This window comes from Meles meles, chromosome 3 (genome assembly GCF_922984935.1).
Source record: "Meles meles chromosome 3, mMelMel3.1 paternal haplotype, whole genome shotgun sequence".
Classification (NCBI taxonomy): Eukaryota; Metazoa; Chordata; class Mammalia; order Carnivora; family Mustelidae; genus Meles; species Meles meles.
In genome coordinates this window covers 128,953,643-128,969,427 of record NC_060068.1, presented here as the reverse complement: position 1 = coordinate 128,969,427, position 15,785 = coordinate 128,953,643, and positions in this window count along the sequence as shown.

Sequence of the window (15,785 nt, the reverse complement as noted above, 5' to 3'; positions counted from 1 at the left end):
GTCATTGCCTGAAAGTTGTAGGTATGTTGTTTCTGTAATCTTGTCCCCATGAATGAGGAGTTCTATAAAGAAGTATTATGGCATTTGTAATTGTACGTAGGCAGTATGCTTTTGTAGGTTTAAAAAAAAATTCCATTTAATAGTCTGAGTCTCTGGATTTTTTTTAATAATGAAAGAAAAATAAAACAAATTATCTTCTTCCAAGTTTTTTATTTAATAATTCCTTTTCCTTGTCTGGAAGCAGGGAATTTTATTCTTGTGAAAGACTCAAGAAATATTATGAAAACAAAGATAATGAATGAAAATGTTTAAATAGGTTCTGGAAGATAAAGTGTGGTGTTTAAAAATATGTGAAAATGCCACTGGCATGTGTTACATATTTTTAAAGTCTCAATTATTTCTTATCAAGTTGGACTATTTCATGGGATTTGGCAGATATTTTTAACATGTATGTTCTGGAATTTTTAGTTGTTTTACATAAATGATTAAAGTAATTTTGAAATAGAACACAAGAATTAACATATGTTAATTTGGAAAGCAGAAAAAGCTACATGCATTTAATGCTATGTGCATTAAATCAAGAAGACAGAAGATTCTCCAGGTTTTTCAGTTATTCTGTTAATTTTTATAGTTTGAGGTTCTGAAGAAACTTGATTAGCGTTTGCTTATTTGTTTTAATGGCCAAAGGAAATGTTTAGAGTACTCGCTTTCACTTTTTCCAGGCTAATATTACCCTAACTATGCAGTAACAAAGTTATTGGTACTTCCTGGTCTAAAGTAGACCGAAACCTTTTTTTAAAAAAGTTTGTATTAAAGTGCAATATATGCACAGAAAGTAAGCACCTCAATAATTTTCACCAACTGAATATCCTTGTCACTTGCACAACAGATCAATCCTGATACCTCATTAGGCCCTCTTCTGCTTCCCCCCAAAGCAGTACATTATCTTAACTTCTCAGAGCACATAGTACTTTAGTCTGTTTTTATTTCATATAAAAGGGGTAATGTAGTATATGCACCTTTATGTCTGACTACATTAGTTCAACATTATGTTTGTATAATTCATTCATGTTTTTGCATGTAGTTGAAGACAGTCATCATCATTGCTCTATTATGTGAATATACCTTAATTCAGCCTTAATGAAGTTTTGAATAATAACCAGGTTTCAGGTACCACAAATAGTATGCTGTGGATCTTATTACATATGTTTTGGTAAATATTTGTAAACATTTATGATGAGCATGTACATAGAAATGGAAGTTCCTGGACCATAAAGATGGCAAATGTTCACCTTCAGCAGAAACAGCCAACTAGGTTCCCACAAAAGCTGTACCAAGTTTACACTTCCAGAAGCTGTGTTTGGGAATTATGGTTGCTCTGCATCCTCATCAATACTGGTATTTTATTTATTTCTTTTCCTTTTTCAAGATTTTATTTTGTTTTTTAAGTAATATGTATACCCAGCACAGGGCTCAAATTCACAACCCCAAGATCAAGAGTTGTACCCTTTGTCCACTGAGCCAGTCAGGTGCCCCTATTTTCATATTTTCTAAATGGCTTACCCAGGTGATCACTGAGATATTTCATTATGGTTTTAGTTTTTATTTCCCTGACAGATTTTCGTATATTTAATGGCCATTTGTATACTCTCAAAGAGAGGCTTTTAATGTAGAGGAATGTTTTCAAAAGTGATAGATGGGTAGGAAAGGGATGAATGGGTGTTACCTGAAATCAGGAAGCTGTCCTGGCCTTTGTCTTGGAGAGCACTCAGAGCTAAGCTGAGTCACTGCTTCTGAAATGGGGCTGCCTCAACTGCTGCTGTTAGTACCTGAAAATGCTGGAGTCTACACTTCCTTGGTAGTTGCCTTTCTGCTCATTTGAGAGTTGAACAGAGAAGGACTTTTTGTCTTGCTTTTACCTTCTAAATTCCTGCCTCCCACTTGTAGGACCTATCAAGAAACCAGCCAAGAGAATCTGGAATTGTCGTTTTCCACACCCACCTTTCCCTCCCAGTAAAGAGAAAGCTTGGAGGGTCAGGAAGCAAAGTGCATGCCAACTGACTGGATCTGGCCCAGTGCCCTTTATCTTAGCGCTCTAAACATCAAGGAACAAGGAGGTTCATCAGGGCGATAGCAATAGATACCTGCATATAAGAGTGTACTAACATTTTCAGGCCATTGGTTAATCAATAGTTTCGTGTGTGTAAGCACTTTAGAAAGTGCTCTAGAGAAATTAAAAAAAAAAATTAAAATAGTTGCTCTCACAACTCTCATAACTTCTTAGTGAATGAAGAAAAATACACATGTAATGTTAGTGAATAATACATAAAATTGGGAGGCTGAGTTGTGATAATAGACTGAATCCTAAATGATTTGTCTGAGAGCAGGAGGGAAGAAATGACAGCTAAAGTACTTTGACATGTGATGGGGTTGAACTTTATCTCAAAGGGTAATGTTTGCGGAGGTCAAGGGAAGAAGGAAAAACATTCTGAGCAACAGGAAGAACATGAATGGGATAGAGAACACAGGATTGAGTGGTGGGATCTTTCAAAAATCTTAAGATACTATCTTATTTTGACTTAAAGTAAGCCTTAGAAAAATATACCAGAATTAACAAACTAAACTTTTTTTAACCAAGATTTCTGTCAATTTGGAAATCTAGAAACCACACTGCAGTAGATAAGGGAACTAAGTTGTTTAGCTCAGAGAAGAGAAACCAAAAGAAATGCCTATAAAGTGTTATATAGAAGAAAGAATGAACTTTTTTTGGTTATTTGAAGAGGAAGAGCTCCAATCATTGCACTAAAGTTGGAAGTACTCAGCTAAAAATTCAATGAAAAGGAATTCTTTAAACAATTGCTATCTGAAAATGAAACATACTGCCTCATGTAGATTTAATATCTTCAGCCTTGAGTTGTTTTCACAGAAGTGACCAAGTATATTAGGCAGAGGATTCCTGTATTCAGAACAAAGATGATCACAAAGTCCCTTTAAAAAAAAAAAAATGGAGTCGATAGGGTGGCATTCATCAAGAAACCTGAAAAACATTTAGTTTACACTTAGTTTTTCTTACCTGCTTACTTTGTGCCAGGTACAATCAAGGGAAGGGTGAATAAATTAATTCAGTGTTCTCTAAAACAAATGTGAAGGAAAAAAAAATAATAAAATAAATGTGAAGGAATCTAGTCTTACAGGTGCTCCATGGGGGGAAGAAAAAACCAGCCTGATGTAAAATAATGTTGTGAAATTCTATATCCATTTAACTTCTTAATAATAATTCACAGAATATAAAATGCTTTCATGGCTCTGCAATGAAACGAGCTTGCTTAAACTCTAAATCATGTAGCATTTTCCAAATTTATCTCAAAAATAATCTTTTTAAAGTATAGCAACAGTCTGGAACTTGTGTTTTCATGGGACCAATTTTTCTGGATACATTTTAATTATAATCACAACTACTGCCTATGGGAGCCTATGATCTAGTAAGGGAAATAGGTAAAACACAATTTGTCTCAATGGTGGGGAGGAACAGGAAAGAATTTTTGGAAAATTATGTAGCTAGAACCTATAGGATACTCAGGTATTACTGGGAAAGAGGATGGGAAAGAGTCTTTGAGACCTAGGAAACTTCAAATGTGAAGTCCTACTTGTGATTATGATACATTGGTGAACAGCATGACACATTTTTAAAGACATGTTTAATATGTATTTGATATTTAAAATATATTAATACAGATTTGTTTTGCATCTCAGATTTTTTGGTAGGGCTCCACAAAGATTATTGAAACAGAGAATTACATAGCCTGAAGTGCTGCAGCCCTCTAATCAGAAACTTTTCTAGAATGGTCTGACATGAACCTATTCTTTATTTAAATGTTTTTGGTCACTGGGAACACTCGATCTCATGATGCATTTTTCCCTCCTTACAGTAAGATGAGATCAACCTTTCTGTAACTTTCACCTGTCCCACGTCTGCATTCTTGAGTTGCAGAGAAAGAAATCTGGGCTTTGTTACTTTGGGAGTACTGAAGAGTCATTTTCTCTTGGCGATGGAATTTAAAATCAGATCTATTTAATGGAGTTTTCACTTGCTCTGCACATTCATTTTAATACCAGACACTTCACCGCTTTTAACATGTGAAATATATCTGTATGTCTTAAAGTTTTCTTAAGACTACAATATAAATATTGAGTTTTATGTAACCTTGTATTTATCAAGGGAGTATTTTGGGGATTTGGTTTCAGCATCTTTTGGTAAAAATGTTAGATCTTAGGAACATTTTCATAATTCAGCAGGGTCTGTAATGTTAATGGACCTGAGCAGCAGGATTCTTGGACCACATATTATAATTACTCCTTAGAGTGCTTGTAATTTCAATTCCAGAGCCTAATGCTAGCTGTAATTCATTTGTTTTTCTTCTCTTATTGAAAGTGATTCACAGCAGCCCACTGATTTTGGAAATCTATTGCTTTTGCTCAATTCTAAGTTGGTAGTCAAAATTTAAATTAATATATGGTATTGGAACATGGTAGGGATTGAAAAAATTAATGGATAGACAAATATTTTCTTTGGGCAAAAGATTCCTCTAAAACCATTTAAATCACTCAGGGACAAATTAAAATATTCTTTCTTCTTTTTCATCTCAGCCTTCCAGTGTTCAGAATACTAAAGTTTAAGGAAAATGTATTCTTCTTTTGGTTGGAATTCAATAGTTGCAAATTACTCAATAACTTCAAATTCTAATTTAAATGTGAGATATATGCAATAAATCTTGATAATTTGTGTGTGTGTTTGTGTGTGTGCATTTGGTATCTCAAGATTAAAGTATAAGACTTTTCTTTAAACCAGTTAAAATTATTTTATGTTAGCTTTGAACAGAATTAGAGTTTTAGATATGTTTTAAATCAATTGAAACAAATTCTGTGATTTTATAAAATGAAAAAACTGATTCTAATAAAAGTTAAATGATTTATATTAGAATTAGAAGTTGAAATTTCTTAAGTAAGCTTTGGTGAAAATTCTAACACCTAGTATGGTGTGCTGTTTTACTTGCTAATAAACCCAATAGTGTTACAACAAATTTAAAAGTATTTTGGCTGTTCAAATAGTGATGGTAGTTTTATTTTAATAATTATGGTTAAGGGATGCCTAGGTGGCTCAGTTGCTTCAGTTAAGTGTCTGCATTGGCTAAGGTCATGATCCCAGGGTCCTGAGATAAAAGCCCTACATTGGGACCCTAACTTAGCAGGGAGCCTGCTTCTCCCTTTGCCTGCTCTGCGTCCTGCTCCCCCTGCTTATGCTCTCTCTCTCTGACTAATTAATTAATTAATCAATCTTAAAAAAAGTATGATTAAGTTCAAGAAGAAAGAGATATCTGTATTAGAAATCGAAACCTAAGTAAAGCTAACTCATAAAAGCTGTGATAGTCATTATTTCTAATTTTCTGGTTTATTTTTTTCCCCACCAGGAAAATCATCTCTTGCGATTTTACCTTATGAAGAACTTCTTATGGTAAGGACATTTAATCAATCAAAATTTTATAAAAATGATCATAACATGTTTATTGCTGGACATTATCTGTTTTTCCAAACAGAATGCCCAATATACAAAGGGCCGAGAAAAAGTAGATTGCTCCTGCTTACAGGCATTTTCCCCCCATTAATCTGATCTATTTATTTATTTATTTATGAAATACAACCTGGTTTATTTATTTTTTTATGGTACATATCACAACCTGATTTTTATTTGTTTATATCTTGGTTGACTATCTTTCTCATTAGAAGGTACCTTCTAGGGGAGCTAGCATGCTTACTTAGTGACAAATATCTGACCTATACTAGATTTTTGTTGAATAGATGTATTAATGATCAATAAATAAAACAGGATGGTGGGGTAGATTGAGTGGTTAGAGAGTGATGATGGCTATGTCTGTTAGAGTACTCAGAAAAACCTCCCTGAGTGGGTAACACATGAGTGGAGATATGAATGCTGAGTTGGGGTTAGCAATGCAAAAACAAATACTTAGAATATTCCAAGTAGGGGGAATGACAGATACAAAGACCTTAAGATGGGAAAGAGATATGATATGATACTTTGTTTTAAAGATCTATAGATTAAGGTCTCTCAGTCTTAGAAATTAGTTGTATGGAGTACTGACTTTCTAGAGCCAGAGTCCTGATGGACAGCATTAGTCAAGTGCCATCCTACCACCTTGCTATTACTTATTAAATGGACAGTAAATACAATTTTCATGATAGAGACACATGGCATTTACTAGAGAATGACATAGAAATCAGCAGCTGGGAGAACTGGAAACTTGAAGTTCCACATAGACATGTAAACTAAGAAGCAAGGAAAGTTTTATATAGTTGAAGGAACTATAAACATTTCATTTGAATAGTTTGAGGAATAGCAATAGGGATAGGTTGGCTGAAGAAGTAAGCAGAGGTGAGAATTATAGGGGAAGAGGTCTTTCATAGAGCCAAACATGTGCATGCTTTAGAATCTTGTTAGTTTTTAAAACAATTTTTTTTCAGTAAATAATAGTGGTTGAGAATATGATATCTGAAGCTGGATTGAATCTTCATATGACCACTTACCAGCCTGTAGCCTTGAGCAAGTAACTATTGTTTTTCAAGCCAAACTTCCTGGTCTGTAAAATGGTACTACTATTTGAATGTGCATCATATGGGTACTAAATAAGTTAGTTTGAGTAAAATGGGGGAAAATTGGAGAATTTTAAGTATAGGAGTTACAAGATACTGCTTGAATTTTAGTGCAATCGTTCTGGCTTTTGAGTGGAGAATTCACTGAAGAGTGAGAGCAAAGGTTGAAGTAGGAAAATCAGTTAGGAGACAATTGAAAAAAATCCAGTTTGGAGCAGAACAGTGGCAGTAGGAAGGATGAAAAGTGGTCAGAATCTAGATATAATTTGAAGGTAGACCAAATAAGATTAGCTTGTGAATCAGTTGAGAGATGAGAGATAAAGTAAAGAGTCAAGAATGACTCCCATGTTTTTTGATATGAATAACCAAAAGGATAGCATAGCCTTCACTGAAATTTGAAAGACCAAGATGAAACATGTTCGGTAGGAAAATAAAAATTCCCCTTTGAACATTTTAATTTTCAGATATCAGTTAAACATCAAAGTGGAGATATTAAGTAAGCAGTTAAATATTTACCTTAGGATTTAAAGTCATGAGGCAGGATGAAGTCGCCAAGAGAGTGGTTCAGAAGGAGAAATGAAAGAATCTAAGACCCAAGGACTGGGATACCTCAGTGTTGGTCACTGAGGTAGGAAAATAACCTGAACATTGAGGAAGAAAGTGCGTTAAGGTAGAGGGAATGGTCAAACATGTCACCTGCTGCTCTTGGATTAAGTAATACCAGGTGAGGATGAAAAAACCAATGTAAGGAGAAAAATTGGAAACAGTGAGCATGGAAAACTGTCTCAGAGTATATTTCTGTAAAGGAGAACAAATAAAAGAAGTGGTAGCTAAAGGGGAGGTGGGAATGGGAACAATCTATTGGGGAGAATAAGGTAGATGACTCTTACCCTTGAGTGGGTAAGAAGCCATGGACTCTTGTTCACATTGCAGAGGGGCACTTATCAATGGGGGTGTTGATGTTTCATCTATATCATTTGGATGAAAGAATATATGAGTAGGGGGGTGGGAATTTTGGTGAAAGTTGTTTGATTTTCTCAGTGAAGTAAGAGAGAAGACTGACAACTAAGAATCTGATTGAGGGAGTTTCAGAAGTTGAAGATTTAAAGAATGGAAAGGCGTATTATAGTTGTCTGTGAGTTGCCTATGAAACTTAATTATTAAGTTTTAAAGGAATTATTGAATATTAAGGAATCACTTAAGATTCACGATCAAACATTTAAAAAGAGACCAGTCTTCTCTCTTTTCTCTTCTTTGTTCCATTCCCTTTCTCTTCTCTTCTTTCTCTCTTTCCTATGTGTATGTATATGACCAGAAAGTATGTGCTCGAACTTGTGAATATGAAAATCTTATTGTTATTTGTATGATGTTATAATGTCAGAAGACTCATCTCATATAAACTGATATCACTAAGATTTGTAAGATCTTTGAGAGAGTGATGAAATAGAAAGCAAACTTTTCAGTAAATTAGGAGGAATAACATGAGGGACAGAAGCTGACTATAAAGAGAGGTATGTGGTAATATTTGATGACATATTCAAAGTTAAAGCATGTCAGAGAGAATGAAAAGGGAATAATCGAGAATTGGAGATGAGGCATACAGAGGACACTTAGCCGAATACAGGCTCAAGTGTGTGCGGAAAGAAGGAGAAAAATATACTGAATATATATAAAATATATTTATTTTTTATATATATATAAGTTTTATACATATGTAAATATGTATAAGTTTTATACATATGTAAATATATATGAAAATATACTGACTTGCACAGAACACAGTGGGCAAGTTTTAGGAACTGTGAAAGGCTGGGAGAGAAGGAATAAGGAGAAGCTGTGCAGAGTCTAAAGGGATGAAAGTGTAAGAAATGAGATGTGAAGTCAGGAGCTTCTTATAGTGATCTGAAATAAACCACAACGAAGGCTATAGGGGTGGTGGTCTCAAGGAAGAAGTACTGAGAAACTTATGGTACCTGGGGTACCCTTTGTACTATTTCTCAAGGCAGTGGGAAGCAGGGAAATTCCAGTATTGTACCCATACATCTCTCTTTTGACCATCATTGTGGAAGCGTTTGATGCCTGATAAGGAGTTATCTTAATCTGGGTGCAAAAAATTAGAGGTGTGTAGTGAATTTGTAGTTCATATAATGCTCATTGTTAAAGTGAAACAATAAAAAGAAATATATATATTCTGATCCAGGCCAATTGTAATCTTTTGAGATTACTTGGGAAGGGGTGGTGGTCACTCTTCTGGAGTATCCTACAAAATTTCACATTGAGTAGGAATCTTATTTAGATCAATCTCAAATTATTTTTCCAAATTATTTTGATTTAAACAATAGGTGGTTATGTTAAGAAGCCATTCCTTTTGTATTTAATTTCTCCATTGACTTGATTAAGTGCAACAGTTTTTCCCTCTAAGATTTCTCTCACCAGGAGGTTTTTCAGGGCTCTCCTTGTTATCCTTTCTCTTCTTTTGGTTGTCTGGCAGTGAAATCATAATCCTATCTTTTACAACATCACAGGCTGATAACAGCATGAGCACACTCAGAGGATTCTTGCTCTCATTAAGTTTTTAATTTCTTTATTGACTTTAATTAAATTTGAGAGGCTTTTTCAATAACAAAGAAACAGTTTGTATGTTGTATTAATAACATTGTATTCACTATACTATAGATGATATTTTGGGGGAAAGGATAAGGTTTTCTGCTATCCTAGAATCAGAAATGTGATGTTTTCCATCTTTGAATTTCTTGCTTTTTTTTTTTTTTAAGGTTTTATTTATTTATTTGACAGACAGAGATCACAAGTAGGCAGAGAGGCAGGCAGAGAGGGGGAGAAGCAGGCTCCCTGCTGAGCAGAGAGCCCAATGCGGGACTGGATCCCAGGACCCCCGGATGTGAAGCCAAGGGCAGAGGTTTTAACCCACTGAGCCACCCAGTCGCCCGAATTTCTTGCTTTTAAGGGAGATATTTCATTATATGAACCACCATAAAAATTGCACTACTTCCTAGAAAGAGCTTAAGAAGCCAGTGACTCTCAGGTGAAACTTTCTAAACAGTATTTTAGCTGAATTTGCTTAGTGTAAATCATACTAAAATGTGCCTATGTTTTTTAAAATGCAATGAGGATCTTTATCAGTTCAATAAAAAGTACTTATTGAACACCTCTGATGTGCTATTCACTGTTCTAAGCAGTGAATTTATTTGGTGCTTTAGGGAAAAAATATGTCTGCTCTCACAGGACCTGTATTACAATATAGTAATTGAGATAAACAACAAACAGGTAAACTGATTTAAATCACATTTTAAATAGTTATATGAAACTTGAAAAAATTAAGCAGGATTACATGATGGAGTGACTGATAGAATGGAGGGTGAGGACAAGACAAACTGGTCAGAGAAGGTTTCTTTGAAACCTTCAGCCAAATAATTCAGCCAAAAGAATTATTCATTTATTACATTCAGTCTTTTTCTTGCTAGTTTTTCTTTTTCTTGCTAGTTTTGATAAACTGATTAAATCTGCATGTTGAATTAAAGTAGCATATCAGTATTTGGAATTAAAGCTAATGGGAAGAAATGAAAGTTTATTTTAAATAATAAATGATATTCTTAATTTCCATGAAAGGATCCAAATCAAATATATTTACTCATTATTTGAGGTTCTTGAAATAATTAGAACCTTGCCATAAAGGGGAAAATGAAGTAAATAAAAGTGCACAAAACTCGAAATTTGCTCCACTGTGGGTAATATTCTATAGCTACACTCTCCAGCTAGTCAACACTAGTCCCATGTGGCTATTGAACACTTGAATAAGGCTGTATCTCACGCTGAGATGTGCTGTTAGTGTAAAATAAACAATCTATTTCAAAGGCTTAGTAAAACAAAAAACAAAATTTTTTTTAAAGATTTTATTTATCCATTGGACAGACAGAGATCACAAGTAGGCAGAGAGGCAGGCAGAGAGAGAGGAACGGAAGCAGGCTCCCTGCTGAACAGAGAGCCTGTTGCAGGGCCGGATCCCAGGACCCTGATATGACCTGAGCTGAAGGCAGAGGCTTTAACCCACTGAGCCATCCAGGCCCCTCAAAAAAACAAAATTTTTAATTGATTATAGGTTGAAATAATATTTTGGACAGATAAGTTGTAATTATGTATATTTTAATTAATTTCACCAGTTTCTTTTTACTTTTTAAATTGTGGCTACCAGAAACTTAAAAATTCTATATGCAGCTTTTTTTTTTTTTTTTTTGTGGTCACATTTTATTCCTGCCGATCAACACTGTTCTGTAGAATTGCCAAGTATCCCTTACACATATTGCAGAGAATTTACAGCATATTCATTTAAGTGAATTAAATTTTCATGAAAGATGGCATATTTTCCAATTTAGATGACAAAATCCAAATCGAATTTAAGACAAAATAATACTGAGGTTATATTATGACCAATGTCTATTAATATTTGGGGATGACCTGCTAACACAAAATAATCTTTGAAATCTACTGATTGCCGCCTTGTGACAGTGCACGGGAGAAGAATGAGGCACAAAAAAGTCAGCTGCAAGAGAATGGGAGCAGAGGACGACAGTAAAGAATTTCGCTCTGAACAATTCCTGTCTCATATTTATTAGGAAGTGGGTAACAACAAACAAAGAAGCCGGAGAAGATTACACATTGACCATGAGTCTTGTAGATACGTAAGAAGAAAGGCAAAATGTTTGGTTATGTAGTACATGACCTATAGTGAGCAAGCCCAAACGAAAGGATTGTCTGACTAACTGCTGGTGCTCTCCAGGGAAGAGGAGATAAGGGAAAAATGAAGCAGACAGCATTCTGCCCTTGAGCAAGCACGGTGTCCCCAGCTGCTCGGCTTCAAGGACGCATACTGTCCTCTCCCCCAGAGGCCTATTGCCAGTACATGTTTTTCTTAAAGCTACATCTAAGCATGCTTGGTAACAAGTATAATTTCTCATAGGTTATATTTTAAGCAGTACATTGTTCTGAGGGATGGTTACACTGATTTTTGTTTTATGTTAGGAAAAAGAACGTTCTAATTTGTTGGGAAACATAGAATGTCTTCTAGAATACTTAGCTACATTGACTAAGTCAAATGGCTTTTCATTCTCCATGATCATGTATAACTTGAACTCAAACTTAGATGACTTTTTCAGGTACCACCTTTAGGTAAAATAAGTTTTTACCTTCATAAATTATCTAACTAGAAACTGTAGTGATATTTTTCATCTGATCCAAATACTTTTACACATGGACCTTGGTCTAAGTAATTCAACCAGCCATATAAACTGTCAGAAAAACATTCTCTCTAGGTTGAAACTATTCTGATGAGAAAGAGGTTATCCTCTCTTGTCACTTGTTTACTTGCTTGCTTGTTTTATACAGCCATTTCCCTTGCTTATGACGCATATTTTAAAGGCAGAGATACTCAGAAGTAAAAACATTGTATGTGTGACAAATATACCAGATCACAATTATCAGTTTAGGATAAGTAGAAAAGACAAACCTAGTTTTAGTTTAATTTCTTAAGCACATAAATTTTCTATAGGGTTCTTGACTTGATAGAGCACAATAATACTCTATCTGGTAAATACTTTTTAGAATTTCCAAATGTCTGGGTTCTTCCACACCAAATGGAATCCTCTTTAACAGTGAGTAACTAGTTATTCGAGGATAAGCTTTTGAAGGATTATATTTTTCACTCCATGCTTGTATGGATTCCTTGTTCATGCTGATGAAATTTGGAATCTTTGTATAGTGATTAACTATTACTGCGTAACAATTACTCTAATACTTAGTGGCTTAAAACAACAGTGTCGCTATGCTCATTGATTCTGTGGGTTAAGAATTTTAAAAAGTCACAACATAAATAGATTTTCACTCTTTAGTGATATCTGGGGCCAGGCTTGGACCTTAGCCTGGATTCTCAAATGGTGCATCAGTACATCTGGAGTCTTCATGTGTCTTGGGCTTTTTATAAAATGGCTTCCTCAGAATGTTTAGACATTTGCATGTCATTTCAGAATCCCACAAATGAGTGTTACAGTGAACAAGACAGAAGCTGCAGGGGCACCTGGGTGGCTCAGTGGGTTAAGCCTCTGCCTTCGGCTCAGGTCATGATCCCAGGGTCCTGGGATCGAGCCCCGCGTCGGGCTCTCTGCTTAGCAGGGAGCTTGCTTTCCCCTCTCTCTCCTTGCCTACCTCTCTGTCTACTTGTGAACTCTGTCTGTCAAATAAAAAAAAAAAAAAAAAAACTTAAAAAAAAAAAGACAGAAGCTGCATTGATTTTTATGACTTAGCCCCAGAAATTTAAAAAAAAAAAGACAGAAGCTGCATTGTTTTTATGACTTAACCCCAGAAAATACAGTATCAGTTCTGCCATGTTGTATTAGTTGCAAGCAAATCACAAACTCAACCAGATTCTAGGGAAGGAAGGAACATAGAATTTACCTCCTCATGTAAGGAGTGTCAGAGAACTTGAATACATGTTTTAAAACCATCAAATACTGGGGGACCAATATCTCTTCAAAAGAAGTCTTGAGGGGCGCCTGGATGGGCTCAGTGGGTTAAGCCTCTGCCTTTGGCTCAGGTCATGATCTCACCGTCCTGAGATCAAGCCCCGCATCAGGCTCTCTGCTCAGCAGGGAGCCTGCTTCCCCTTTCTCTCTCTCTGCCTGCCTCTCTACCTATTGTGATCTCTCTCTCTGTCAAATAAATAAATAAAAAATCTTTAAAAAAAATAGAAGTCTTGAAAGAGTTATAGAATTGTAAAGGCAGATACTAATGGAACAGCTATTTTTCTGGTAGTCTAATGTAGATAATTATATGATTTTTATTACTGGGTGTTGGGGGTGGTAGGAGAAGTTATTTGATCCATTAAGAAATTAGTAATATCTAATTTTCAAAACTTGAAAAGAGAATTTGAAATTTTAAGCTTTTAGCATCAAATCTTTTTTGCTTTTACTATAATAACTTTCATTTTCCTTGAACTTTATCTTTTCAGTTCTTGAGAATAAATGCATTAGTATTACTTTTTTGAGTAAATATTGTGTATTTATATATAATAGAAAATTAAGCCCTACTGAATCAGACTATGATCTTTGGAGAATCATTATTTCTTTCATTCTTTAAGCTTTTGATATCTATTTAGGATTATACGCTTGCTTATTTTTAAAATAATCACTCTCCTAAATGATCTTTTTGAAATTTGTGTGCTCATCTGTTACTCTCATGCACATAAAAGATACATCTGTAGGTTAGTTCTTCAGAATACTCAGTGAGTACAAAGATATGGACCCTGCTTTATGGAATTTATGTTTTCAATAGAAGGATATGTAGGATACATAAATGTGCAAGTAACAAAAAAATCAGGAAGTCATAGTTTTATAGTGAAAGAAAAATAGGGTGAAAATAAAATAAAGTAAAATAAGTGATGTGATAGGACTGGAGAAGAGGTGTGGTTTTGCTTTGGATTAAAGCATCAGGGAAAATCTCATATCTAAATCACAATATCTAAACTGGAACATAAGTGACAAGATAGCTGTAGATTTGTGAAAAGTCTGACTTTTCTAATGGTGACTATGATGGTTAGTTTTATTTATTAAGGATGCCTAATAGCTGGTAAAACATTATTTCTCGGTGTGTCAGTGAGGGTATTTCTGGAAGAGATTAGTATTTGATTCATTAGACTAAGTAAAGAAGTCTGCCCTCACCAATGTGAGAGGACCTTATCCAATCTGTTGAGGGTCTGAATGGAACAAAGGGAAAAGGAAGGACAAATTCACTGTCTTCTTGAGCTAGAATGTTAATCTTTTCCTATCCTCAGGCATTAGAGCCCCTGATAACAAGGGCCTTTGGGCTTGAATTATACCATTTTGTAGAGGGCAGATTATGGGACTTGCAGACCTATATAACTAGATGAGTCCCTTCCTCTAGTAAATCTCCCCTCCCCTTTCCTTTTGTCATTTCTATCTATCTACCTATCATCTGTCTATCTATCTAATCATTCTGTCTATATCCTATTAGTTGTTTCTCAGGAGAACCTGACTGGTGATACACTGACCATTTCAAGTAGAACACTTGCTCCCTTTTGCCTATTACCTACTTCTCCTTTTCAGCAAGAAAGCAAACAAAAATTAAACAATGAAAAAAAAGTGAAACCACTTTATCTTTCAAGATCCAACTCAGTTATCAACTTGCCTTTTTCACCTTACGAAATAGTCACTTTCCCTTCTATCTTTTAAGAATGTTTTACCACTTATATTGTATCACTAGTATTTGGTTTGTTGCTGTTTATTTTCTTACTAAATGGTTAGCTTGACTGGAGTAAATGTGTTTGTTTTTGGTTTTACATGGGGTGGGATGTATGTTTGTGTTTACCTCAGTGTTTGGCATATAATTAACTCAAAAAATGTTTCTTTAATGTAGTTTTGAATCCAACTCCCCCCCCCTTTTTTTTTATGTTGAGACAGCCATTTGATAGTAAATTTTTCCAGGAAGACTTCAGTTCATTCAGTTATATTTGACCATGTGTTTTTGTGTCTTTGCCAATCCACTTTAGATTATATGATGGGAAAAACACCTGATAACTCACCTGGAACAATTTTAGAACTTGAAAGAAAGTTTAATGAATTGACTATGTTTTCAGTCAGTGATAATGCCTGAACAAGAGAGGATTGATACTTGTATGGGATTTGCAGCTTTTCTAACACATTCCACCAACTAATCACCTCCTGTTAAGTGTAAATGTGTTTTCAGTGTCCTGCTATCTGAAGAACTACTGTAGTCATTGTTTGGTAATTACAGGTTAGCTAGTCTATTAAGAACTGTGAAAAAAAATAACAGTTGTGATAAAGCCATAAATGTACATTCTCATGCAAGGAAAAAAAAAACGGGAAGAAACATCCTTTTCTCCCCTTTGTTTTCCTAAAACTCTAGCATCCTACTATTTCTCCTATCTCTTCATCTGCCTTTTATTTTATTTTATTTTATTTTTTTTGCGTACCTTGAGTTCTCTTCCTATTTAACTATGGTCCTTGTCTAAAGTCCTAAGTTTGTTTGATGGTTTCCTGTCTAAATTCTTGCTACTTAATACTACATTGTTA